The sequence below is a fragment of the Corvus kubaryi genome, unplaced genomic scaffold (assembly GCF_017639235.1).
Source record: "Corvus kubaryi isolate FWS band 111438036 unplaced genomic scaffold, C.kubaryi_AGA036_p1.0 124, whole genome shotgun sequence".
NCBI lineage: Eukaryota > Metazoa > Chordata > Aves > Passeriformes > Corvidae > Corvus > Corvus kubaryi.
In genome coordinates, this window is record NW_024580659.1 from 2,625,023 (window position 1) to 2,652,444 (window position 27,422).

Genomic DNA, 27,422 nt, shown 5'->3' on the forward strand with positions numbered 1-27,422 from the left:
GGCAGGGGCGGGGCCGCGGCGGGGGCAGAGCGCGGGAAGGGCCGCGGGAGCCGCGGGAGCCGCGGAGCCGGGCACGCCCCGCCCCGCCCCGCCCCGCCCCGCCGGGGCGGCCCCCCCCGCCCCCCCCCCGGACCCCGCGCTGAAGTGTAATAGAAAGGTCAGGCAGCGAAGTGACCCGGTCCACGGGCCGGCGGGTGTGGAGGCCCGCGTGGGTTTTGAGTGGGTCGTGCCCAGCCCCGTTTGGTCTTTGACAGGAACTCACAGTTCCAAAATAAAATCGACTGAGACTCATTAAGCCTCCGCATTCCCTTTCGTTCTCAGAATGAGCTACAACATAGATGTTTTTATCTGTGCATCCTTGTTTATTTTTAGAGTATCTTCCCTGATGGTATCCACTACTATAAATACAAACCTTTTGTGCTGCAACATTAACATTTCAAGACAGGAATGTAACTGGAGGCACCCTTTGGTTTTCTTCCATCTTTTACATTCCCTTTCATGTGAATCAGTCCTCTGGTACCAGAAGTTTTCCATGCCTCACACAAAATGTTCCTATTACAAAATAGATTTGATCTTTCTCTTTTTAATGAGCAGGATGACATTAAAAACGTGGTTCCGTATGAGCCACTTCTACTGCAATCTATTTTCACCATGCAGGCAGTCAAACATTGGTGGATTGCTCAGAGAGGTTGTGCAATCTCCATCCTCACTCATTTTCAAGCTCCAACTCAATACATCCCCAGGTAACCTGGCCTGACCCCAGGGATGACCCAGCTTTCAACCAGAGGTTTGACTGGAGCTCTTCTGTGGTCCCTTCTCACATGGGTTATCCTACAAGCCCTTGCTCTCCAAATTCCTTGTGAGTATGACTGGGAACCATTCCCTCTCCACAGTCTGGGACAGATGAACAATTCCATTCTTTTCTCCCTAACTTCTCATCTCTTTAGCCTCTTAATATAAACTTTGTCAGCACACTCTGTTTTGAAGGGAAGAGGCAGGGTCTGTTTCACCAGCAGATTCCCAGGCTCAGCCACCTGACTAGGTCTCCTCAGGTTTTTTTCCCAAATGGCTGAATTTCAAGAACTGGGCTGTAATTGTGTAACAGGAAAGATATTGCTCCTGAAACACTCCCCCACATGCAAACAAACACGTGCACACACAGAGGCTTAGTTGTAATGTTGTTGAAAACTGTGCTGTTCAAATGACATTGTCTCTAGGCAAAACTTCAAATTGATTAGTATTTGAAGATACTTCTCTTCTGGTCAAAATCTGGTTTTCTGAAAGCCAAGATCTACTACTGAAACCATTACAGAGCCACTGTCTCCTCGGTGGTCTTTTTTATACCGTCAACACATAAAATATCCCAAGAGAGCTGCATTCCTGTGTCTTTAGTACAAAAGCAGCACTCGGATGTGCAGGGGTCCCTGCCTCCTTTTAGTCTAATTCCTAAGGCTGGATACTAATGAAAATACCGACTTAAGACAGCATTTGAGCACATGCTTAACTTTGAGCACAACGAGCATCTCATTGCAAAACACTCCATGATTTCAGCGGGAGCGCGCTCTGAACCATTCATGGATTTCATTGGCATCAGCAAAATAAATGTCTTGTTCTACATCGCTTTTTTTGTGACTCAAGTGTGCCCAAGAAAGCGGAACAGCAGAAGCTGTCCACTTCCCCTTGCCCAGTTTATTTTTACCACTGGTTGCTGTGGGAAGCTATTGTGATTCAGTGTGGCAGTAGGAAGTTCCTAACACTGCTCTTTGCAGCAGAGGATGTTGAGGTTCTTATGCAAGCCACAGGCACAGTGAAAATAGCTGACCTTTCAGAATGTTTATCGAAGCACCTTCAGTACACAAGGGGAACAGCAGCGGCTTGTGCAAAGAACTAAAATCTGGGTCTAAAGTCGCTGTTGTGCTGAAAATACCCCAGAAATCTTTACAGGGATCCTTTTTGGTGCTGGGAGGGAGGCAGGTGTAGCCGCCAGCGTGTGGTCCTGTGAAACCAGAAGAGAAACGTTTCACCTCCGTTCTGCGGTCGCATCAGCAACCACATAAGTTTCGGGACAGGCTCCGGACGCGTCACCTGCAGAGTCAAGACCAAATTTCGCCCTGAGAAGGGTCAAAGCAAAATAGTGTCACTTAACAGCAGGGTGACATCCTCTGCCTGCCCAGCCGGGACTTGAGGGACACTGCAAGAGCTTCCCCTTGCTTCTGCCTGCTCCTGGCTCCCTGGGGTAGGGATCATCCCTGTGAGCGCCCCTGGATCCGGCGGGCAGGGCGGGCACGGGCGCGGGCAGGGGCAGCGGTCGGTGCCAGCCCGTCTCCGTGCTGCCCTCTGGAGTCAGCCGCTCCAAAGTGCGCCTCCTGCCAGGCTCCGGGGACTGACGTCCAGGCGGGTGCCTCCCGTCGGAGAAAAAATCCCTGCTCTGCAGAGAGCTGTGGGCATTCCCCCAAATCCCTGCCACGGAGAAGGCACCTCGACCCCACAAGGTTGCCTTAGACATGACTTGCAGGCTGGGGCCAGGACAGGGTGTGCCAACCCCTCCTTCAGCCCAGCACGGCTGGCAGGGGCTCAGGGATGGTGGTGGTGTTCATCTCCTCCCATATGAGGCTTTGCTGACAGGCAGAAGATCAACACATGTCCAGAAATGGGCAGCTTCCAGCTCGGCTCCCAAAAGCCCCAAGTGCTTGTGACAAGGACAGCACAAAGTAATAACCACTCTACATGCGGATTCATAAAATCATAGAATATCCTGAGTTGGAAAGGACCCACAGGGATCACTGAGCCCAGCTTTGTCCTGCACGGGACCATCCCAAGAATCCCACCATGTGCCTGAGAGCATTGTCCAAACCCTTCTTGAACCCCAGCAGGTTTGGTGCCATGACCACTGCCCTGGAGAGCCTGGGGCTTGCCATCATCCCCACACCATCCTACCAGATCTGATCCCGGGTTTCTAATATGGGTTGTGTGCACCTCTCTGGCTGTTTTTCTGCTTTCTCTCCTCCAACAGTCCTTCTCCTTGATGCCCAGTGCAGTGGCCAGGCAGCTTCCCCGTGCCCACAGCCCCATCTTGCTGGCTTGGCTTCAGAGTGCTTTTTTCTTCATCTGTCCCCATCTCCTGTGACGCCGGTGCAGATGCCATCTCAGGTTCCTCATTCCATCACCACCACCTCTCTTCTCCCAGATTCTCTGGCTGCAGAGCCCACAGGCTGTTTTGGTGTTTTAGAAACAAAGTCCATGAGTCCTGGCAGAACATAAGTGCACTGTTAGCAGATGTCTGCCCAAAACCCACTCCAGGCCCTGGCAGCCCCTGCAGAGGCATCGCTCCCAAGAACGTGACAGACCCTACTTTGAGCCAAGGGGGGAGGCAAGATGTGAGTAAAGGGCAGAAGGTGTCACACCCCAATGGGATACATGGTACTACCTACAGCTTAGGGGACGCAGGGGTGCCTAAGGATTTGAAGGGTAAAGCAAATTAGAAGCTGGTCAGAAGTTAATATGTATTTTCTTAAAAATGAATCTCTGAAAAGCTTTTTCCTTTTTCACATGAACTTTCTCCACAACATTTCACCCCAAAAGATTTTCCTTCCAGTCTCTCCCCCAACAAATCTGGACTGCAGCAGCTAAACTGTCGTAGAACTTACCTTCTCACCGCTCATCAGCTGTTTGCTACATCTAATAAGAGGTATCAGGTATGATTGGTGGCACAGATACCAATCCATAAAGCTGTTGAGCTCCTTCTAGAAGGAGTCTTCACCTGTCTCAGGTGCCTGTGGTCAAATATCCATCAGTACCAAGAGAGGAAGCACCTTCCTGGACTGGCAGCTCAAAGCAGTGTTTTGTGAGCAGGATTTCAGCTGGGAATTTGCTCAGGTAACCTGGGCCCCCAGGCCAGCTTCTGTTTTGCTCTGTGATGTTGAGTGAAATCACAGTTTTCTGTACTGCACTCTTCCCATCTGTAGAATGGGGCTGATACCTCCCATCACCTTTGCAAGCGTTTGGGTGCTAAGGAACCAGGCAGGTGGGCTGGTGTGATGTTAACATCCTCTTGCAGTGCTGAATTTCTGGGACTGAATCACTTTTTCCTGTCTTTAAAAAAAAATTTTAAAAAAGGCTTTTTATTTAACTTCAGCTTCCCTTCCTAATTATTTAATGTAGTAGGAGTTATTTTGTCAGGAAAGGGCACTTGTTGATGGTTTATCCCATGTTTCATTAATGCATGTAAGAGGTTAACTCCTGGTAGAGAAACAGATGCATGGTTTTAACAGGGGAAAAAAAAAAAAAGCCCCAATTTTACTTTCTACTCCTGCACTAATTTGTGACTATTTTTATCAATGTTAACACTGAGCCAGGGTAAAAATACTCCCTAGAAAGTTTAGAATTTACATTTGTCTTCATATATATTCAGCAGAAATCCAGCTCCCCAGCCTCCGCACTGCCTAATCTGGACTCATTAACTTCACCCGCCCCCGAGAAAAATGTCAGATGACTTTGGCCTGGCGAAGCCCTTCACCCACAAACGCTCAGCAGGAGGGTCCAAGTCTCCTGTCTGCAGCAAACCATCCCCGTGGAGCATCAGCTCTGGCCCTGCAGGCATCCAGCTCAGCCATGGGAACAGATTCACCCTTCCTAACACAGCCCTGCCTCAGGGCAAAGTGTCCATTGCTGGGCTCCATCCCACGAGGATGCTGAGTCCTGGAAGCATCTTCCACACGGCAAGGCAGATGGATGGGGGCTGGGGAAGAAGCACCACAAGGAGAAACCTTTGTGAAGCATCTCGTGAAGCACAAGGCAGCCACAAGCACATGGAACTGGCCTCGCCAGGTCCTGGGATGGTGCCATTTTTCTTCCATTAAATGGACATAACATTTGACTCTCTGAGATGCATTTTTGCTGCACAGCTGGAGATTTTCATGTCAATGTGTCAGTGAACTCTGCTCTAAACACCACAAAATTGTTCTCTGGCAGGCTCCTGCAGAAGAAGCAAACCATCCCCTCCTGTGCAAAAGCCAGAAGGCACAAGCAGTGTCTGGGCAGCCCGGGGCTGTTACCACCTCATAATGGTCACAGCAGCCCAGAGGGACTGAGGCTGGAGTTCCCTCTGAGGAGCGTCCAGTCCATCTCATGTCTCACAGCAGCATCTCTTAGGGCAAGTACTGCACCTACTATTGGGTATCCCAGTATCTCCAAGGATGGAGACTCCACACCTTCTCCAGGCAAGCTGGTGCAGTATTTGACCACCCTCAGTGGAAAAGTGAACTGACGCGTCCTGTGCTTCAATTTGTTCCCGTTACCCTCACTGGCCACCCAGGAAGAGTCTGGCTCCACTTTCAGGATCTGAGGAAACCCCTGCATTTTTACGGAAAGGGACGTGTTCTCTATGAAACCCAGGAGATTTCGAAAGGGGGCTCATGTTTAAGCAGGAGCCAAGAACCCAGAGGCTCCACCAGCAAGGGAGGGCAGCTCCAATCTAATTAAACTGGGAAAACATCCTTAAGCAACACCATTTCCTTTCTTCCTTGCCTCACTTCCTGGGCTCCAGGCTCCTTCCAGAGGAAGAACTGGAGAATATTTAAGATTATTTATCCTTTTAGCAGTGAGTTTTAAATGAGGAGGTCTGGAAGCCGTGTGTAACCTCCCTTAGAAAATCCCCCCTGCCCCTGCAGAGGACCAGAGGAGGGGAAAGCTCCAATGCTCCCCTTGGCATGAGACCCTCCAGAGTCTGTCACTGCAGTGATGGAGTAGGCCAGGATATTTTTGGGACTTAAGAAGCCAATAACATCTACTCTCAAGCCAGTCTCAGGCATGTGTTGGACACAGCCTGCACAATGAGGAGTTCAATACAGACCTCCGTATCCCATTGATAAGCATTCGTCCTTTTGTGTGCCAGAAAAGCCCTTCCTCCTTAGAGAAGAGTCAAGCAAGAGAGGGATGGCCCCAGACATGGAGTGCAGGAGCTGTTGATGCTATCTGAGCCCTGGCCCTTGGCTCTGCTCGGCTCCATCGCCTCCCTGGCCCCGCAGATCCGGCACCTGGCCCGCCCCACGCACCCGTCAGTTCCTCGGCAGCTTCTCTAAGCAGACGGGCTGTTTGCAAGAAGCAATTTCCTGCAGAGGAAGATTTTTTTTCCAAGGAGCCTAAGTGGGGAGCTTCCTGGTGCAGGCTTTTCACAGGAAACCATTGGGAAAGCAGCTTTGCCACCCACCAGGAAGGGCTGTCCCTGAGCAGGCTGCACCCAGCTCTGTGTCCCCAACCCAGCTTCCCAGTACATGCCCAGGGGGTGACTTCTGTGCCCCTCACCCATCTCCCCCAAGCTGCTGCTGGGATGCTGACTTGGAGACGGGGAAGCAGCCGGACGGTGAAGATCTGGACTGGGTGCAGGCAGTGCAGAGCCTCCCAGGGAAGGTCCTGCATGGCTTCTCCAGTGCCCAGCATGTCCCTCTGGTGAGAGAAGGTGTGGGAGAAGGTGAGAGAAGCTGAGAGAAGACATAAGACTTCACCAAACTTTGGCTCACCAGCTTTTGCATTCTCCATCTTCACTATGCTGCTGGGTCTGATTTCAAGCAGGGCCACCAACTACCAGGACAGGCTTCTCCCCACACGGAGCTGGGTGGTCACTGCTCCTCAGCCTGCTTCTGGGAGGCACCTGGGTTCCTGGGTGCTCCTCTGAAATGCAAACCTGCCAGGACTTCTTCCCACTGCTGCAAGGGTGGGGCCGCCCAGCTGAGTCCTACCATGGTGGAGCCAGGGCAGTCCCAGTGGCTTTAGTAGAGCTGCCTGGGATTTACACCAGAGCACATCAGAGGCAGCCTCAGCACCGTGGCAGTGCCTCACAGCCCTGGCTATCAGTGAAACCCCAAAATGCACCAGTTAAACCCTCAGCCAACACAGACACTGGGGCAGCAGGTTGCACTGTGCTGCTGCTTCTCACCATGGGTGGCTTTAAAGTCAATTATTGTTCATATTCTTTTATTCCAATGAGCTGTGTGCAGGTCTCCCAGCCACTGCATGTTCCCCACAGTGCTGCTTTTCATTCAGGGAATTGGTCTGGTTTGGGTGTATTTGGTGGCTATGGGTGGACAGGTAGCTCAGGCTCCTGCCCTATTTTGAGCTTTCACCACCTGTGCTGTGGCAGCACTGCTCCCACATGGAGAAGTTCTGCTGTACATCTGTGAAGATGCTCTAGTGCCAGAGGTTTTTTCCTTGCACCAAATTCTCTGGTTTTGCAACCCCTCACTGCAATTAAAATAAAACTGAACAACTCCCAGGAAGCCATTTCTGTGAAGCATTTCAGGAGCAAGGGGCCGGTTCCTCTTTCAGAGCATCAAAAAACAAGTTCTATTTTCCTCCCAGTGTTAGCAATATTCAGCTGAGCCTTGCTCTTTTTCCCCCCAAAAAAGTTTAGTTTCCAGGAAACAGGGCTTTATTTTGAACACAAAGAATCTCTTTGGCCAGCTTGACACTCCTGGGTATACTCACAAATTTGGATACACATATATGACCTACAAGAACATGACCCAGTATAGTGGGAACTGAACCAGGTCTCAGGGAACAGTCTGGTCACTTCCCAACCCACCAGTGGCTTAATTGTGTGATCCTGGGCAGGTTCCTTCCCTCTGTCCGTGTCCTGCTTCCCAAGCCTTGAAATGGGGTTTAAGTTGCTTCATGCAGTACTTTGCTGGACCTCAGAGTTGGCAAGAAGTATCTGAAACACTCACAAGATGCCAATCCAGTTTCCGCCAATGGCAGCAGTGCTAGGTCAGAACAGATGGATCAAAACCTCCTTCCTCCTTCTCCCTTGGCCTGCTGGCAATGCTCTTCTTAATCCAGCCCATGATGATGTTGGCTGGGAGAAAGCCCCACTGGCTCACAGCCAGCTTGTTGTCCACCAGGACCTCCCAGGTCTTTACCGGTAAAGTTGTTTTCCAGCTGGCTGGCCCCCAGTTGTAGTGGTGAGTGGGGTTATTCCTCCTTGGGGGGAGGAGTTCCTATTCCCTTTGTTGGACTTCATAAAGCTCCTCTTTGCTCATTGAGGTCCTTGTGAATGGCACCCTGGAACATGCAAAGCCAGGGGAGCAGGGAGAGCTCACAGCATTTAATAGCTCAAGTGGTGGATCTGGGAGAAAAGGATGGATTGGAGATACACATCACTTCCCTTCTGACCACTGCCCACACCAGAGCGGGGACACCGGCCTGGGCACAGCCAGGGCACATGGAAAGGGGGATCCTGCTGCCATCTCAGCACACACCGTGCCTGCCTGTCACTGTTCCTTCACTCGCCATCTGACAAAGTGAGGAAGCAGCACTCAGGGGAAGAGGTGACCGGGCAAATTTAAGCAAAGACATCCCAGGGAATGAGTCACCAGCTCTGCATAAGAAACCAGACTCCGCTCTGGAGGAAGAAGGGCAGCAGGAAAGAGGAACGCTCCTAGGAGACAGCTGCAGGATGATTAAAAGGCCTTCACTTGGACCTTGCATTGGAGACCCCCCTGCCATGGCAGCAGAGTGTGAGAGCAGAGCCCTGGGTGTGCCCACAGAGCAGCTGCTGCCCATGGGGACGTGGCGCTGGGAGCTCAGCGCCTCAGGGAGGCTGCTCCCAGGAGCAGGAGAAATCACCCACCTAACCCAAGCTTTTCTCAGGAAAGGCTTGGCTCTGGTGGTGACATTTCTCATGGGAAATGTTATTTCCTTGAAAACCTCGGGTATGCAGGTTAACTCAAAGCTTTTAGCACAGTGGCACCAGACACACTGAGCTGGTTGAGTCAGAAGGTAATTTCCAATACATGTAAGGCAACTTCCAAGGACCAGAGTGCTTCATCGCCATGTTTTCCCGGTGAGAGCTTCAGTTGTTTTGCTTCTAAGAATCAGCCTTTTATTTACTGTTTTAGCTTATTTCCTCATGGAAAGCTTTTCATTTACTCCCCAGCATTACCTGTAGCTTTTAATCTGAGCAGGTGAAGGAGGTGGAAGAGGAACAGCTCTTCAGCAGCGGGGCCAGTGTGCCAGGAATGGTACTTTTTTTAAAGCTGTTCATAAAGATAACGAGAGATGAAAAGGTTGAGTCAGGAGCGGGATCTTCTCTAGTTGGAAAGCACGAAACACAAGAGCGCTGCTGTCTCTTCTGCTGGGGCCCTGGCATTTGGGATGTTATTGCTCCCAGGGTTTGCCCTATGGAGCAGATGCCCCAGAAGGGCAGCCAAGGTGGACGGGAGAGAACCTGCCAAGGGATTCACACCCATCCTAGAGGGGCTGCAAGGCCTCAAAGAGAGAAGAAAATCTGCCTGGAGAAAAAAATCTCAGAGCCCAGACTTGCTGGGTGAAAGGTGTTGGAAATGCAAATTGTTAATTTAAAGAACTGTGCCAGGAACCAGGGGTGCCAGGCTGAGCTGCTATCTGCTGCATCAGCTGAGAGCCTGGCTCGGGGTTTCAAAATAAAATTAGACTTGCAGTATATGTCTTTAAATATTTAAATTACTTTCAGTAATTCATATGGTGACATTTAAACAAAGTACACCAAGCAAACGGCTCCCAGTGCTAAAAGGAAATGTTTGCAGGTAATAATATTTAATTTAAAAGGGAACAGCTGATATCAAGGCAGAATCTTAATGCTGAATTCAACCTACATTTCTCTCTCAACCAAGCAGGGAAAAATAAATCCCCACGCCTGCAAATGGTTAAACATGCAGAATGGTGTGATCGAAGTGCTGGCCCCAGACACCCTAAAGAGCTGTGAATTATGTGGGTGCCCAAATAATTGCAGGATCGGGGCTGCTGTGCAGAGCAGCTTTGTGGGCTCCCAGAGGCGGGGATAAGCAGCTTCATGCTGGGAGGTGAGGACCACGGGGGCTTGGTGATGCCAACCCCTCCTGCCACACTCACCTGCCCTCCCACATCCTTCCTGGGCCCTTTGCTGTGAGTCTGTTCCAGAACTAAAGGGAAAATCCATCCTGAGTACAAAAAAGCAAAACTCAATGAAGTCAACTCACACACAGGCGGCTTCGCCGTGGTGCTGCTGGCCAATTTGGAGAGCTTAGCTGGGTCTGTTACATCAGTCACACTGGATTTCATAACATCAGACATTTCAATGAGGGTGACTCATTCTCTCTTGAAGTGTATTGTATGTATGAGCAAAGATGATTAACTTTTGCTGAATGGTATGATTTCTCGGATGGGAACTGCTATTAATTAGGAGCGGATCTCAGATGTTCACAAACCCTGTTTTCATGGCCTACTTTGTATATTTTTCTCCATTATACTTGTTTTTTTAGCTCAGGATAAATATTAAAGTGCTCTTCCCTGCTATCTGGCACTAAAGCAGCCAGATGTCCAGCAAAGGCATCTGACTTTCATAGTCAGGCACGGCCCAGGGTTCAGTTCCTGTGGCCAAGCTGCAGCTACTTGCCCTAAAAAGCTCAGTTTTCACATTAAAAGCAAACAAAACAAAATAAAAGGGAGCTTCCAGCCAGCACAAGTGCAGCAGATAAAGTACCAAGGGAGGTAAAATAAGCACAAGTGGCTCAGAATGTAAAATCCAAAGAATTATCTTTTGTCATCCTCCCCTCAAATTTTCTTTATCCAAAGAAAATTGGGGGCTTATGCTAAGCTTGTGCTTCTGGCTGTTGAGGGTTGAGTTTTGGGGGTCAACAACACCAAGGGTCCTTAGGATAAAGAGTTTGCCAGGTTCAAGGAGGAAAATACCCTTTCATCTGTACTGGCTGCAAAGCTGGACAATTGACCAGGATAAGGGTCAGGGTGCTCAGTGGCTTCGACCACATCTGCAGCATCCAGCACTGTGGTCCTGCAGGAAGTGCCTGGAGGCATTAAGACCAGCCAGCTTGGAAAAGCCAAAGGAGGCAGGCATGGGATGGGATGGAGTTGTCCTTCCCCACCCCAGGCAGTGCTGGGGGGATGCCAAGGAGCAGCCAGGCTGAAGCTGGGGACCCAACAGGTCAGTGTTTAACAGCCAGGCTATTCGGTGGTATCTTGCCACCACCTCATGATTCCCAGCATCTCCATCGGGATGACAAGGTCCCCTCCCAGATCCAGCCTATCAGCTCCCTCTGGTCCTATCCCATGGCACTGGCAGCAAGCAACACAACATCCCACAGAGCCAACCATCCCACCCTGCTGCAGCTCCATTGCTGTAAAACAGTCCTGGGAACAGACAAACTGTGGTCAGTCCCTCTGCCTGGCCAGCAGGAGCTGGAGGAAGTGTCCTGTTCTTGGTTCCTGGTGAGACACCACCGTGAAAGTCAACTGGGACTTCCAGAGAGGGAAAGGAAGGGTCACGGCTCAGCCTCGTATTCTACCAGCAAGGATGAGGTCCATGTGCTTTGCCCAGTACCCCATCCCCAGGCCCCTGCAGCACTTACAGCACTCCTCAAATGTCAGGCAGGGACTGTGGGCAGCAGTTATGCAAACAAACGTCACTGGCTCCGTGCTTTTCCCTTCCATCAGCTGAGGCTGCTCGAAGGGCACAGGCTGGAGAGCTGGTCCTGCTCCACAGCAGGCAGCAATGAGGAGCGTGAGCAAACACAAGAGAAGCAATTGTTTGTAGTTAATCGAGACAAGAAGAGATGATTTTTTTTGATTAAAACTCAGGGCTGGGCATTTCAGCACAAATGGGGGGTGAGCAGTGAAAGTGCCCATGTGAGTGGCCAGCTCTACCCTGTGGGGGTTTGGAAACTTTGGGGGCAGTGACTTGCTCTCCTCCACTCCTCCCGCTTGTCACCAGGCAGTGGGCAGAGGCAGCCAGTTTGGGGTGGCCTGCCCTGGCTCAGGCACTGCACCCAGGCTGGTGGCAGCAGACCTGGAAGCACCTGCTGCCCAAGCTTCCCTGTAAGCACTGCAGCTCCCAGGCTGGCTCTCGAGAAGCTGGGAGTTGTGGGAGCTTCTCCTTCCAGACTCAACGGTGAGGAATGTGCATTCGAAATAGAGATAGGGCTGGTTTCACTTCTCCTGCACACCAAATCCAACCATGAGTCTCTTTGAGATAAAGTGGCACCTAGGGGTAGGAAATCCCCACAATTTGCCTAAATTTTGCACCTGTAAAATGCCACTGGCAGATCAAAGTGTGCCTGTATGATTCAGGCACAAGTCTGGGATGTGTGAGCCACTGCCCAAGCTCCAGGCATGCAACAAAGGCTGAGCCGCGCAACACCAAGGGTTTCCTTGGAGACTGACGCAGAAGGGGCTTCTCCTCCAGAAGCACTTTCTCCCTGCCTTACCAGGCAAAGCAACACCCTAAATCCCATCCCTACCAGGAGAGCCAGCAGGGCTTCACTGCGCCACTGGAGGAAGGGGCAGTGCTGAGAGCCTGGAAGGGGGTTTTCCTCACCTCCGGGTAGCTTTCCTGTTGCGCAACTCACTCGTGCTTCTAAAAATGTTTGCTGAAGCAACAGTCTCTAAGGCGATTTCCATAACAATGGGCGCAGAAAAACGATCCATGCTGCTGGAGTGATTTGCTCGCTCACACGCTGGCTGAGGACAGGGCACACCGCAACTCCAGCGGTGAGATGTTCGTGTGAATGAGAGAAAAAGAGTATTTGAACTGCTCTCAGCAGCTGCTGGAAAGCTCCCCAGAGGCCCTGCTGTCCATGGCCCGGCCGAGGGGCACGGGCAGGGCTCTCTGCCTTGCCCGGGGGCATTGCCAGACCGCTGGACTCTGCAGGCACAAAAACACCCACAGCAAAGGTACAAAACCACAGAAAATGCTTCCACACCTTTGCCACTGGTGCGTCAGCTCTGCCCGGCAAACACGCACCGCGGCACGCACCCGCAGAGGGGCATCACCAGGCAGCAGCAGCAGCTTCATCCTGCCATCAGCCTAAGCTCCTGCTTCATCGAGGCCCCAGTCCTTAAAAGGCCCTGAGTTACACAAAGCCCCCACGTGTTTCTCTTTTATCTCACTATTCTGGGTGCTCAGCCCCAGCCAAAACCAACCAGGTTTGCTCCTTCCCCACATCTTTTCCAGCTGACCCGTTAAAATCAACACTCAGCCGCTGCCTCCAGTTTGAATCGCTCATATCCTGCCATTACAGCTTTGTTTAAATCCGTGCAGAGCTCAACCTGTTGTCAGACAGACACTAATTTGTGTGTTTCTAATTATTTGTTTCCATCTTAAAACCTGTTTTTCAGCAGATTGCAGCTTTATTTTAATACATGCTTGGCTAGAGCTTGATACACTGGTTGCCAGTAACCTAGACACAAATGGAATTGCATTGCACAGGGGGAGCAGGGAGAGAAGAGAGACTGAGCTAAACTGAATTAAGAGCCTGTTCATAGAAACGAATTAAGCAAAACTGTGAAACAAGCAGCAGTGTTGCATTGCAGAAGACTGTTTCTGTATTCTTGCTTCTAGCTCTCCAAATAAGATGAACCTCTGCGTTCACAAAAGGGCATTTGAAACATCTCCTTACACAAACACTTTGACCATGTTTTTTTTATGTGATTAAAGCTCTTAAACTTAGGGTTAATCCTTTTTATACTCACATGGTTGGTGTTGAAAATTAGCTCATCAGTGGGTGACCAAACCAGGATCAATCTCCAACTGCTTTCCCAGGATGTGAATGCAGACAGTCAGGCACTGTCCTCAGCCCCTTCAGTCAAGCAACACCAACAGCGTTTGCCTCCTCCAGGAGCAGGCTGGGCCCTTTGTTTCTGGGTCATTTTCACAAAAGTCGTCAGAGGGCAGGAGAAGTAGTTGAGGTGCTGCTCTGAGGCAGCTGACACTGCTGTGGCACACCAGGCAGCACAACCAGTGAGTGCTCTGGGACCTGCCTTGCTTCATTCTCTCTCTGTAGCTCTTTCTCCTGTGCTGAGGATCTTGGGGTGTCTGATCTAAAATGCAGTTAAGGAGACTGAGGCAATTAAACAAAAAGAAAACCATATGTTATTTGCTAGCAAATACTGACTTTTTAGTGAAGGTCATGTTCTGCACAGCCCTGACTGAAGCTGCTTACAACAGTCTCACCTTTGGCTTCTCCTCTCTAGCTCCCTGCCTTTCCCTGGGTGTGGGAAAACCCAGCAAGAGCACCCCACAGACAAGAAAGCTTCAGTCCCCCCCACCTCAGGGATTGTGAGTTGCCCACCAGGACAACAGGAGCCACATGAGGAGTGGCAGTGTGCATCCAGCAGCACGTTGTCTCCCCAGCATGGCCTGACCTCTGGTTGTCTCCATAGTCGGCCACAGAGGGAGAGTGAAATCCCTGTGCAGCTCTTTCCAGCAGTGAACACACTCCAGAGACATTGATTTCTCTGCAGGCTTTTTGTCAGCAGACAAAGGGGCTCAAAAAGCTGATGCAGCTGGTGGGGTGTGAGGGTGTACTTCCCAGGAAGGACCAACTGCCAGAGGGAATCAGGTTTTCTGTTGTCAACAAAGTGGCCTAGGACTTTGGAGGAGACACTAGGTTGAGGGCACAGCCCAGAGCACTTGGTCCATCTTGCTCCTGGTGTGCAGAGGTCCAGCTGGGAGGCTGACAGGGTACATCATCTCCAGATGAATGCCAGTGACCTCCTCCCTCTGGCAGATCTTGGATTCTGTGGGATACATGGCCCAAAGCACTCATTCCATCAGTGCCAAGCAGCATGGAAGTCACCTAGGAAAAGGCCTTTGTCAGGCCAGATTTTGGGGGTGGCCTCCTGGTTTGGTCCTTGCTGAGGAGCATCTCATCCAAACATACCTACCTCCACCTGCAAACTGAGCCAGTGGGGATGGAGAGGGTCCATCACCTCCTTGCAGTCCTTTCCTATTTCCACCCAAAGACATTTTTGGTGAGCTTCTACTCCTTTTTTTATGCTAAAAAGGAAAGAAAAGAGGAAGACACGCACTTGATGTTAAGGAAATCTAACAGAGCGTGCAGCAATCCAACTGCTCAGACACATATGCCTCCTTCCTTCTGCTCCGTACCAGCGAGGCTGTGCCATATTTAGATCTGGCTCCATCTCTCACAAACTTGACCAACTGTTCCTCCACAGTGTCATCTTTGCTTGTTTACCCCCAAACTGTTCACTGAAATCTTCAATTCAGTGAGGGAGAAATAATAATAATAATTTTTAAAAAAAGGTTTTATTTTTAATGACAGGAAAAGCACTAAATGCCAAGAAAGGCAGATCGTTACAGTGGTGGGTAAAGAGGTCAAAAGATCCCTTGGTGAGTCATCATCTCCATCAGGGACCTCCCGTGTGAGAAGGCAGATGTGTTTCCTAGAAATTGCTGTGCTGTGGCGGGGCCAGCCCCACGCTGGCTGCCAGGGCAGCGTCCGGCCGCCCGAGTCATTGGCCCTGGGATGCTTCCTCAAGTGTGTGCTCCCACAGCAGGGGCCCTGGCATGCTCCCACAAATGTGTGCTGCCACAGGAGCGGCCCTGGGATGCTCCCACAAGTGTGTGCTCCCACAGGAGCGGCAGGTTCCGTGACCATACATGAAGGCAGGCACAGAGCTGTGGCCATGCTGGGGTTGCCTGGGTGTAACTCTTCCAAGGAGCTGCACCGTTCAGAGCACTGGGCATCTGCAAAGGGGTAACGGCCTCCCCGAGGGAAAGGCTGAAAGTACAGCTTTGTTGCAAGTAGGAAACATGGGAAAGAGCAGAGAGCATTTCCCTACCTTCCTCATTGTGCCAAACCATGGCAAGTTCACCCCAGTGTTTGGGCCTCAGCATCAGGACAGGAGTCAGGCAGAGCTGGTCTTGCTCCACACTTTCAGCCATGGTTGTATCACGGATGAGGCAGAGGTGAGCCCTTGTCCTCCTGCACACAGTGAGGAGCCTTGGAGACTTCTCACTGAACAACCACACCTCTTCCTGGCTCGCCTTTGATGTCAAGACACTGCTGTCTACTGGAGGGCCTGGTGACAGCCTGCCCTGCAGTCTTGCAGGATGCTGCAGCCCTGCACCCCCCACACCAGCCATGGGCCTTGTGTACAAAACTTTCTCACACTCGAGGCAGATCTTACGGAGTTAAGAGCATTTTCTTGGCTTGCTGTGCTGGTGGAAGAGCGACTTACAGCAGAGCAGATGGATAAAATTCTAATTTGGGTTTCACATGATTTATATAAATAGGCTTAGACGAGGTTGCACAGAGATGGTGCAGTCATCTGCCAGCCTTGCTCTGTTTACCTCGAGACCCTCTCCTCCCCCTGTTAATGAGCACCCCAGCGGTGCCTCGTGCGCTGGCAGTAACGAGTCACCTCAGCCGTGTCACCTCCTGCCAACGCCACAGCCCCGGGCTGCACTCCCAGCGGGGCAAAGCAGCCTCCTGCCACCCCACCTGGCCAGGCACGGCTTTTATGCTCATCCCTCAAACCCAGAGACAAATTGTCAAGGAGCACACCAGAGTCACAACTCCCGTGGCTGGCTCAAGAGACTGGGGGAGCGTATGGACCATGCTGCTTCCTACCCAGGGGAGTGGGAACCAGAACGGGGCTCCTCCAGCCCCCACTCACTCATAGGACACCAGTTCTGTCAGGGCCTCTCCCCAAGGGTGGGTGGCTCAGAGTGAAGGGACACCAGTGACCCCACAGCCACCTTCATGAAAATGACCCAGTAACTCCCCCTCCTCTCCGCTAGCGTATCGCCAAGGAGCCTTCACCACATCCTGATGAAAATCATCAAGCACAACTTTGTTGGGTTTAGTTAGAAACCCCTGCCTCATCTCCACTGCTCCTCTGTCCCTCAAAGGGTGACATGAGCTGGTGCTGCTCCTAAGAAGGGGCTTGTGACAAACAGGTGAAGGTCTGGCTCCTGTGAGGCTCCAGCATGCATCTGCTGAACATCTCCATCCCACGTGTATTGTCTCCTAGGAATCAAATGTGACGTGACCCCAGCAGAAAAAAACATAGGAAACTAAGCTACTGGTTTCTTTCTGTGGTCACCAGAAGCTGGATATGTGACAGCTACATCTTCCCAGTGTCAGATACAGCTCAGGGGTCACTCACGCCTGGTGCAAGGGACAGGGGCAGGGCTCTGCTTTTAGCACACATTGACCCCCAGATATCCCAAGGTCTGAGATGCAGGGGTGATCAAAGCAAAAATGCCAAGTCTGGGCTGAAATGGGAAGTGGGACACAGGTTTCTCCAGTTCAAAGGCCAAAAGCCAGACTGCCAAACAGAATGACACCTCTCCCTGTGGGCCCAAGTACCCCAATCCAACGCTTTGTCATGTAACACCTCTGTCTTTGAGTGCCTTTGGCTCTGGCAAAATGATTATTATCACAAAGCAGATGCATAGTTTGAGGTAGAAAATGATGGAAACATCATTTAACTAGCCCAGAGTTTGTCTGCCTGCATCCTCATTTTTACAACCTGATTTTCTACAGAAACAAGGTTTACACAGCCACACCACCCCTGCATCCCTCCTCTCCGACTCTCCTTCTTTTTGGACACTTTCAGCCACATGGTATGGGGGCTCCCAGTTATTATGGAATGTAAGCTTTGTGAGGTTTGGTGGCTGATGAGAAGGTGATGGTGTGTGTTTAGCTTTTACTGGCCAGGGAAAGCTCATGCACGTCCTTTACTCCACAACACAAACCCATCGGAAACCAGGCTTTGCTGGTTTCCGCCGCTCGTGGAACAAGTTGTATTATTTGTATAATTGTATCCTAGGAGCCCTCATTTCTGTCCTGCATAGTCCCTGGCATGAGCAGTATTTTCCATGGTCAGCCTGGAAGGAGGGAGCAGACTTTAACCCCCTCAGTGCAAAGAGCAGATTCCTACATCAGGTTATTCTCATGCAACCCGCCCTATGAGGAAAAAAGCCCTCCTAGGACCAAGGCACATGCAGAGGAATCTCAATGCCAGCAAGGGGTTGCCTCTAGGAGAGGTGCAGGTGGATTGGGAGCAGCTGGGGACACTCCTGGGGGGCTGCTTGAGCCTTTGCAGCTCCTGCAGCCAGTACCTTGCTCAAATCCCACCTTCAGCCTGGCCACTGCCAAAACTCTCTGATTCAGCATCCCTTTCCAGACATGAATCATAAACCAGCTCTTCAGCAGCTGGGATAAGGCACAGGTCACCAAACCAAGTAAGAAAAAGAGATTTGTCAAGGGCCAGAGCAGATAAGCCCCTGTGGTTTGACAGTTTCCCTGCTTGTGCATCTCTGCTGGAAGAGCAAAGTGATGTCATGCTGGCAGTTGGAAATACTTCTGCCCAAGGAGATGCAAGCAGAGCCAGCTCTCTGCTCTGGGCCACCATGGAAGGTAACAGGAGCTCCATCGGGCACCTCTGGCTTGAGATGGGCGGGCCAAGGCTTTGCAGAAGTGACACATGGCTTGGAGCCTTTTGGGATCTGAGTCTGGTACATGCTGAAGGACCCCAAGTGGAGAAGGGGAGGTCTTTGGGGACATCACAGCCATCCCAGAGCACAGCCCCCCCTAGTCCTTGTTGTCCAAGTTCATCACTGAGGTCCTCCTTAGCCAGCCTGAGCCACATCAACCACCATTCCCACCCCTACTTGTTCCTGTTGTCTGGGATCCACCCCTAATTATGGGCAGCACAGAAAAGCTAGAGATTCACATCAAAAAGTGGGGGGATGCTGGGGACACCAGCAATTCCTGAGAGTGCCACAAATGTCCTGCAGATGAGGGCTAGGAGAGATGTAAGGAAGGGGACCAGGTGGTCCATGGAGGCCCCCACCATCAGCACCTCCAAGGGCTCAGAGCCACGCTGGGCTCTTTGTAGTGTGGGTTGTGATGTGTGTGGGCCTAAAAAGCTGGACCATAAAACTTCCGTTGAGCTTGGAGGGTCAGTTTGTGCTGCCCTGGGAAAGAAGAACAAGTGGCAGGTTCAGGGCACTGCCAGCAGTTGGGCAGAGTGTTCCTGCATTTCCCAGTGCCCACAAGAGTGGCAGATGAGAAACACGTCAGGCGGAAAATATTTGGGGTTTTCTTCTAATAGCTGCTGCCTCTGTGTTGAGGACATGCAAAAAAAAGGGCTGGATCTTCTGTCAAAACCATTTCCCACTACTGCGAAGTTTTTAAACAAAACCCAAAGCACTCCAAAAGAGACTGGGGAAGACACCCAGAAATCAGAGAAAATAACTTAGGGTTGAAAAGGTTTCAGAACTGGATGATTTAATTGTTTCTGGATTTCATTTAAGCCTTCATCTTTCTAAAGTTTTTAAAAAGCACATACTTAGTAGTAATGGCAAAGATATTTCCTTGGAGAAGTGTGAGTAGCTTGTAGAGGCAATGTTTGAAAAATGATAAAAAATAATAAAACTTTGCTAACTCCCTAGAGCAAAGAATAAAAATCACATTTGTCTAGGAATATACTTACACCAGCAGGATTCCACTAGCATGTGAACGAGGAGTTGGTATGGCCTCAGTCTCTGAGGCTTTCCCAGTGTCTTAGCAATGAAGTGACATTATTTCAGTCCCAAGTAGTAGAATTTCTTACACATTCCAACAAATATCCCGTCATCAAGCTGGAAGCTTTGACGAACAGGACAGCTGATTCCTGGCACAGATCACAAACCACTGCTTCCCCCCGTGAGTCAACGCTAAACACGGATTTCAGTGTGAACCATTAAGCACAAATCCAGCCTCGATCCATGCCAGCAGAAAACCTTGGATGAAGCATCTACTGAAGCCTCTTCCAGGAGCGGGGACTTTCCTGAGCTGGGTGCTCAGGTCACTGCCTCTTCCTTGGAACACAAGGGCATCCAAGCCTGGGTTATTTCAGTCTCATGTGGAGTGAAGTCACCACCACTTCAGCCACTGGTCCCCATTCACAACTCTCGTTCATTCACTCCAGAACATTCCCATGGCCAGATGTTTATCACTCTCGTGTCACCCTCCAACTATTTTGCAGGGGTGGTAGGAGTGGCTTTTGGAAGACATTTGAGTATACACACAAATACAGGCTTGGGCTGCTGTGTGTTTGGACAAATAAATAAGTGCAACTAATCAGTAGAAATGTTTTTATGTTAGCTATGACTGGGAAGAGAGTATCCCAGCCCTGCCAGATAAAAAATCCCCGTGGGGATTTCTAAGTGCACCCAAAACCAGCTGGACAAAGACCTTGCTTGTTCACCCCATGGATTTGTGTGGGAGAAGAATTTAAAAAATATAGGAAGCTTTTAAAAAATAAAACTAAGCAAACAAAATAAGCCCTCTGCCCCTTACCTCCACACAGCCTGAATGGCTGGAAGAAGAACATGGCTGTGTGTGTTGGGCAACACAGCACTGAGCCAGGTCTCTCCAGCGCTGAGCTGGACAGGCAGCAACGATCGAGATGGTTGCTCCTGCAGCTCCCAGCACCCAGACCCAGCAGCTTCTGTCCAAAACAACCACTCATATACATGTATTCAAAAATACCTGGGTTTTTACCCCATTTATAACACACCTTGGAAGGTCGGCCTGTCTGGGAGCGCTTTTCCTGGCCTCATGGCACGGCAGCAGCAGGCAAGCAGCAGTTCTAGTACAACATCAGTAGTAATGTCCTACCCCAGATAGAACTGTCCCAGACCCACTTACCTTGATGCTCAAAAGAGATGCTGGCAGGACCTGGTGTTCCTGCTGGTGTTCCTGCTGGTTACAGGCAATGATGAACTGTTTCCATATCAGGAGATAGTTTTGAGAAGGCAAATGACAAATCAGCAGCTGCTGCGTGGTGATGGCTCAAAGGGAGCAAGGTGGGCTTGTTTTGGAGGCAGGACCTGTACAGGGGAGGCAAAGCACAGCTGGAGCATCCACTGCCACCCTAAGTACTCAGAGATCATTGCAGCACCCAGGAAGCCAGATCCCACCCCTGGGGAGGGCAGCCCATCCTGCTGAGGTCAGTAGGGCAGATGTGCTCAACACCTGGCAGCAGGTCCTAGCCCTGATCCCTCTGAAACCAGCAGCTAAAGCTCCCATTTAACATCAATGGAGACAGGATTTGGCCTGGATCTTAACTAAACCCATGACCATCAATGGCTTTGCCTGGGGTTTAATTCCCTGGATTAAGGGGAATTTGCCCCGCAGTCACTCAGGGAGCCCCAGCTCCCTGGGCAGAGCTCAGCACCCACATCCCACCACCGCTCCACCACGGCCAACGAGAGGAAACCAACCCCAGGGCCCTGGGTTTTAAACAAACAAACAGCAAAAAGAGAAAGAAAAAGAAAAAAAGAAGAGCATTTATTTCCCCCGCAGCTGTGCTCTCCCGGACAGAGGATTTCTGTGGCAGGACAATGCCGCTTTATGCGGCGAGGTTAAGTTTCAGTTACTTGAAACTATCAGCTCTTGTGTTCGAATCATCTTATTACCTCCACAATCAAACAAGGCTTCCCCATGGGCAAGGATTCGGTCATGCTGTTTAAAATGGACACAAAGGTCAAGCAGGGCTGGATTTAAAGTGATCTAATGGGAGCTTTGGGAAGGGGAATACAGCCAGTGTGGTATTCATCCTGTTGGGAGAGGCAGGTCCTGTGTGCTGAGCGCCATTTGTAAGAAAGAGGAACCCAAAGTCAAGCTCTAGAGTTGGGGTTTTGGTTCCCAAATGTCCCCTCTGAGAGCAGTTTACAACCATCTAGCATCAGTCTTGGTCCTCTCCAAAGTACTTAAGGTATCTTCAGACCCAGTGTGACATCTCCAGTAGAGTTCCACTTTATCTTTCTTCAAGCAAACCCAGTGCTCTCTTGGCTGTTGCCTCTCCCACCAGCAGTTTGGGGAGGGCAGCACCTCTTCTAATTATCTATCCAAATGCTCTCCATGGCCCAAGTGGAAAGAAACAGCCCTGGATCACATCAGTTGCAGTTAGGCCCAGCTTGTGAAGTTACTCAATATTTGGGCACATCCCACAGTCAGCAGCACAAAACATGTGATGAAGCCAATGTGCATTTCAGGGCTGCAAAGCTAAAGAGAGCAGGTGCTAAAGCCTGAGTGGTGCTTCTGAGCTGAGACTGCAGGGAGGCAGTCAGAGCACAGGGAAGCACATGCTGAACGTCACCTGGGGAGGCCATGGCTGACCGAGTGTTTGCATTTGTCCCCAAGCAGAGGACAGGGATTTACAGACCACCCAGTGTGAGGGGAAACATCCCTCACATTGCACAGGTGTGGAAAGCAACATGCAGTGGAACAGGAGGAAAACAACTTGCCTGCATCTCCTTTGCTCATACCAGAACTGCTGCTCCTTCAGCCAAAACCTGGATCCCTGTCAGCCCCTGTACCACTGCAGCTTGGCATGGAGCAGGCAGCAAGCCTGGGAGCTGTGCTTGGAGCTGCTCCAGCTCTGCACAAGGCTCCAAGGGAAAAATGTGGCTTCCATGTTCTGATCCACCCCCTTGCCCAGAGGTAAGATATGTCACTGAGGAGCTGCAGAATGAAGATGTGTGTGGGGTCTCCCCTGCAACCAGCTTGCTACCCTGCAGTCTTGACTACCAAAGGAAAAGATGTTGCATTACTAGACCCAGTGCACAGCTCCAGCTCCCAGGAATTAATGCCCTGGGAAGGGAAGGTGGGGGAGCAACACAGCATTCCCTGGGGATGCACATGAGCAGGGAGCTGCGTGGAGCCGTCTTCTGGGGTGCGTACAGCAATGCACTAAGGAAGCTCCCAAAAACACAAGGCCTTTCAAACTAAAAGCCTTTTTTCTCCCACTCAGCTTCCTTCCCAGTTCCTTGGGATCTCAGCCCAGGGGAAGGAGGAAGCACAAATGCAAAGGAGTTAAGCAGAATCTTTCAGAAAAAGTGGCATGAACCATTCACCAAAGCAGGACCAGCCCTGTGTCCCAGATCCACACACCTCTTCCTCCATCTCCCTTAGGTCCTGTCCTTACAGGCACCAGCTGAGCTTGCTGGCTGGCTCCTCATGCGAGGTGACATCCTGACCTTGCCAGGCAAGCCCCAAACACTCTGCAACATGGAGCAGAAGCTCAGCTAAGCCTTCTGCACGAGCCAGCTCTGCCTGTCCCTCAGGGGCACCAGCCAAGAGCTAGAGTCACTGGTCAGGTGCTCAGGGGATGGTCTAGACACAATCAACATTTCATATGCAGATTTCATACCTTCCATCTTCAAGTAGCTCCTAAGTAGCTTGATTTAATGATCCCACACGTTTCCACCCAAGCCGCAGGCTATGGGGAAATTTGCACAGGTGTGGCAGTGTTTCACTGCACAGCAAGACAGAACAGCTTCCCAGAGCTTCCCGAGTGCTCTGGATGCTCCCTCTGCATCAGCCTCTGCTCGAGATGCTCCACGTGCAGCCAACTCGAGCCTGGGCACCTCTGAACTCACCAACACTGGGAGAGGGGCTGGCACAAATCAGAGTGCTGAGGCTGGGCACTGCTTCATCTGGTACTTGCCATCACATGGTCACCCAGGGCGTGAAAAGGCACAGGGTGAGCTAAATCCCGCAATTATTTAATATAATTAACCACAGGATTGAAATGGGCCCATTACCAAGGAGATAGGCTGATAGAAATCTTCCCTGCTCTTCTTTGACCACTAACCCGAACACAGGAAAGGCTTTGCCGTATCTTCCCAATGAGGGAGTGGAGAGGAGTAGGTCCTGCTTTTTGTTTTGCTTGTGTCTAATTAATATTATTTTCAGAGATTATTGATCCTGACTTCAAAGAGAAGCCATGTCTCATCTTGGGCTCTGGCACTGCAGGATGCCAGCATGACCCCACATTTCCAGACAGGTGTTCACACTGGTTTGGATCAAAGCAAGGGAGACAGCTGCCTTCCACATCCCCATCAACCACTTCCCAGGGCTGTGGCCAGCACCCTTCCAATGAGGAAAGTGAAATTAATTCATTAATTGCTTCCATCCTTTGGTGTTTCATGTTTTCAGCTTACAAGAACCATTCATTCTGCATTTCTACACCTTCCCAATACAAAACAGACCATTTTAAAGCATTTTTGGTCTCCAGCAGAGATCTTTTCAATGAACCTCCTTCTCACTCTTGCAAAAGCAAAAAGGGTCCTCCCTGGACAATACACAGTGGATGGGCTCCCTTGCATGCAGCCCTTGCACCAGGGCTGGAGTGTTTCTGCAGTGCTCTTCTGAGGCAATGGTGGGGTGCAGGGATATCCCACAGCATGCTGAGGCTTGGGCTTTTTCACCAGCAATCAATTCAGCCCATGAAAGTTGTGCTGCATTAGTAGATCCCCCCCTTGTGCTTCAGGTGCAGCTGGAGAACATCACTATGACTGTAAATGGGGAAACCCTCCCCTCACAGGACTGTGGCGTTCAGTAACAGCCATACTGGGTTCATAGCCAAATAGCCAGTTCCCTCCTTTCACCTCCTCCAGAGCCAGCCAAACCCACCACTGTGACCCTCAAGCCAAAACACACCTTGAGGCTCTCGGGGCTTTGAGCAGAGCCACCAAAAGCACATTATCATCCCTGGCTGGCCCCTCGCAGAATGGCATCACCTCAGTGTTTGCAAACACTGCCTGCATTGGGGTGTGAGGATGAAGACATCACTGGCAGTGCTTCTCCTGGGCTCCCTTCCAGCAGCCCTCGCTGCGAGGAGGGGTGACCAATTCCCGGAGCGGCTCCGTGAAGTCATCCTCTCCTGACAGGCCTTCTCCTCCCTGACATCATCAGCTGGGCAAAGCAGGCACAACAGCGGTCCCCTGCTGCAGGATTTGCTCCCAGAGGCACCCGAAGGGAAGCCTGGCTGCTCACAGAGCACACCCAAATGAGGGAACTGCCATGGAGCAGCAGCCCCCCAGGACTCCTGTTCAGTGAGCTGGGTGACACTGGTGGGAAAAGGCTCAGGAAAAGCAGGACAGAAACAACTCACCCAGCTCAGTCTGTCTCGATGAACCTGGCTTGGGAGCACCCTCATGCTGCAGATAACCAGGAGTCCATGGGCTCAGCAAAGCCTCTGCCTACCCCAGGGACAAGATCCTGGAGCAGAGACTCACGTGGTCCAGAGCAGGAATGCATGTGGATGTAAAAACCTTCATTTAAATCAGAGAAACAAGGCGTTAGTGATGAACATCTTCCAGAGGGGTTCCAACAGGAAAGGAGGCATGCACCCCTCACTGCAGCAAGGATTTCTCCTCCAGCCCCTTTGGTGTCCAGCACAACACCCAGGCAGAGAGGGCAAGGAGCTGTCCTAGGGAGTGCCGGGAGCCCAGGCTGCTGACCCTGGGAGTGGGGCATCCCTCAGAGCCAGAGAAAGCAGCTGGGAGTAGCTCCCAATTTAACAGGAGTGGGGGCTGAGCTCCTGTGTTGGAAGTATTTAAAGATTTTCTGGGCTGGCATCTTCACCTCCTCATCCACCCCAGCAGCACCCGCCATGGTTTTACCCAAAGAGAGTCCCAGTATAGCTCACCCTGCAGTGCTGGGGCTGCATCCTGCCCTTCCAAAAGCTTTTCTCTGCTCAGGATGCCCCTGCCAACACACCCACAAACACTCACCTTCTGCCCCAGTTTCCAAATCAAATGTTTTAATTTAAGGCTGGATGAATTATTTCAAGTGGGGGGAAAAAATGACAGGCAGAAACTGGAATTTCTCTGCCTTTTTCCAAAAACTAGCATGAACCATTTCTTTACTCTTTAAAGTTCTTAAGAGATTAACCAGAAAATTAAAAACATTTGGTCTTTTCATTACTTCTTCCATTTTTTCCTCCCATTTTTCTGCTGCGACAAAAAGCAAAAGAAGAAGAGACTATTGAAACCACTGAAAATCATTTACAAAAGGGAAGAAGCTTTCATTTCTCAACTACAACACAAGCAAGATTTTTAGTCTTTTTTATCATCTTCACTTTCTACCTTCTTACTCCTAGAATTTAGCAGAACAGGGAGATATCTTAAAAAGATTCAGGGAAAAAAAAAGCTCGATTCCAGAGATTCTGGCTTCTCGTGCCCAAGAGAAGTTGCCAAAACTTACTGATACTTGAAGACAATATACTAGCACAGGAACAGCGATGGTGGTGGAAATAGCCAGGAATTGATTTGAAATTAATTTGGTTTGATGGTGTTTGTACTATTTTGTGTTCACTTTCATGCCATTGGGGTTCAGTAAGAGGCTGCAGCCTTTTTGGGGCTCAAAACTCCCAACCAGAGACAGTAACATTTCTCCAGACAGCAGCAAAGCCACACACAGCTGCTGTGAAGCTGCATGGCTGGGGTTTGCTCATTTGACTTCCAAACACAGTGCAATTTGAGAATAAGCTTCCCCTGACCAATCTCCATGACCAAGTCCGAGATAATCGTGGATCTCTTGACGGCAGCTCTGCCAGCAAGAGAGGATGCACTCAGGAACGGCTGGATCTGTCCTGAATGCTGGGAGTCAGCTGCCTGCAGTTTGTTCTGATGGCCAAGGGACACCAGCTTGGGAATGAGGTGTCCTTGCATGTCCCAGAGTGAAAGAAAACATATCACATGAAGCTTGTGCGTAGCTCAACGTGCTTTAGAGGTGCTCTTTAAGGGGCCTACAAGCTCTTGCAAATCAAATGCACCTAAATACCAAACGGATTTCAACCTAATTCCAGAGGTAACACCACCTACTCACATGCCAAAGCAGGGAGCAGACGGCTTGCTAATTAACGTGTCTCCTTCATGAATATTGCACTTCCCGAGGAGGAATTTGGTGCTCAAGCAAGAGGCTGCTGAATTCGAGCCAAGCTGGGCTGAGCAGCAGGGATGCTTCGAAACTGCTGAGATCCCTCTGGCAGGGCTGGTGCTAAAGCCAGCCCCTGGTTTTCACACCCACTGGGTGAGTCAGTGGGTGCTACCCGGGTACCACCTCCAAAACACACACTCAGCCCACAGACACATCTTGGGGGACACAGCAGAGGTGCTGGCAGGGACGGAAAGGGGAAACACAAAACCACAGGATGTTTGTGGTCCTGAACCTCTGTGACATTTGACAATACCTTGGGCCTGACCTTTTTAATCTCACAACCAAACCCTTCCCTAGAACCTTCTGGGAGCTTCCTTGGGCTGCAATACCCACCCCTGCACTGCCCTAATTTCTGTTGTATGCAGCCACCTGGGCAGTGTCCAACAGTCCCATCCACACACAGTTGTCACACAGCCCAGGGAAGGGCTAAGCACAGCCCCACACTCTGTGCTGGAAAAAGCCAGCTTTGCCAGCCTGATTGGAGCCAATTCAGGCAGGTTTCCCTTGGTCAGGGCTTTCAAGGCTCTCCCATGATGAGGTATTACCTTGGTCTCTATTTGTTTCCCCTGGCAGCCTCCTTTGATGTTACCCCACGAGACTGAGCAAGGAGACACCACAGCAACCTCACTGAGATACATGTGGCATTCTCAGAATGCAGCAAGTTTCCTTGGTGTCCTCCCCACAGCAGCATCCCCGCTCTCACTTCAGCACAGCTCAGGTGCCTGGTCCTCCAAAACCCACATGGTGCCTAAATCCTGTTGATCTTGTGCATGGTTAGATACTGAAGTAGAAACTGCGCTCCTAAGCCCCCCCAGGAATCTCACTTTACGAGTTGTACTTGAACCGGACAAGGAAAGCCAGGTCTGACCACAT

The 27,422-nt window shown here is 50.7% G+C and overlaps 1 long non-coding RNA gene across 12 annotated transcripts in view; it reads right to left on the bottom strand.

Moving 5' to 3' along the window:
• Positions 1-339: 339 nt before the first annotated feature.
• The window catches only part of LOC121660321, a 40,447-nt gene continuing 13,364 nt past the window's right edge, over positions 340-27,422 (bottom strand). For 3 of the 12 annotated variants that reach the window (XR_006014604.1, XR_006014602.1, XR_006014606.1), the window contains 6 exons: positions 24,721-24,880; positions 20,469-20,650; positions 14,689-14,800; positions 12,341-14,541; positions 11,376-11,498; positions 7,409-9,029 (listed from right to left, as the gene is read on the bottom strand). This is a non-coding gene — a long non-coding RNA (uncharacterized LOC121660321). The other 9 variants (XR_006014610.1, XR_006014617.1, XR_006014616.1 and 6 more) reach the window with 9 other exon arrangements.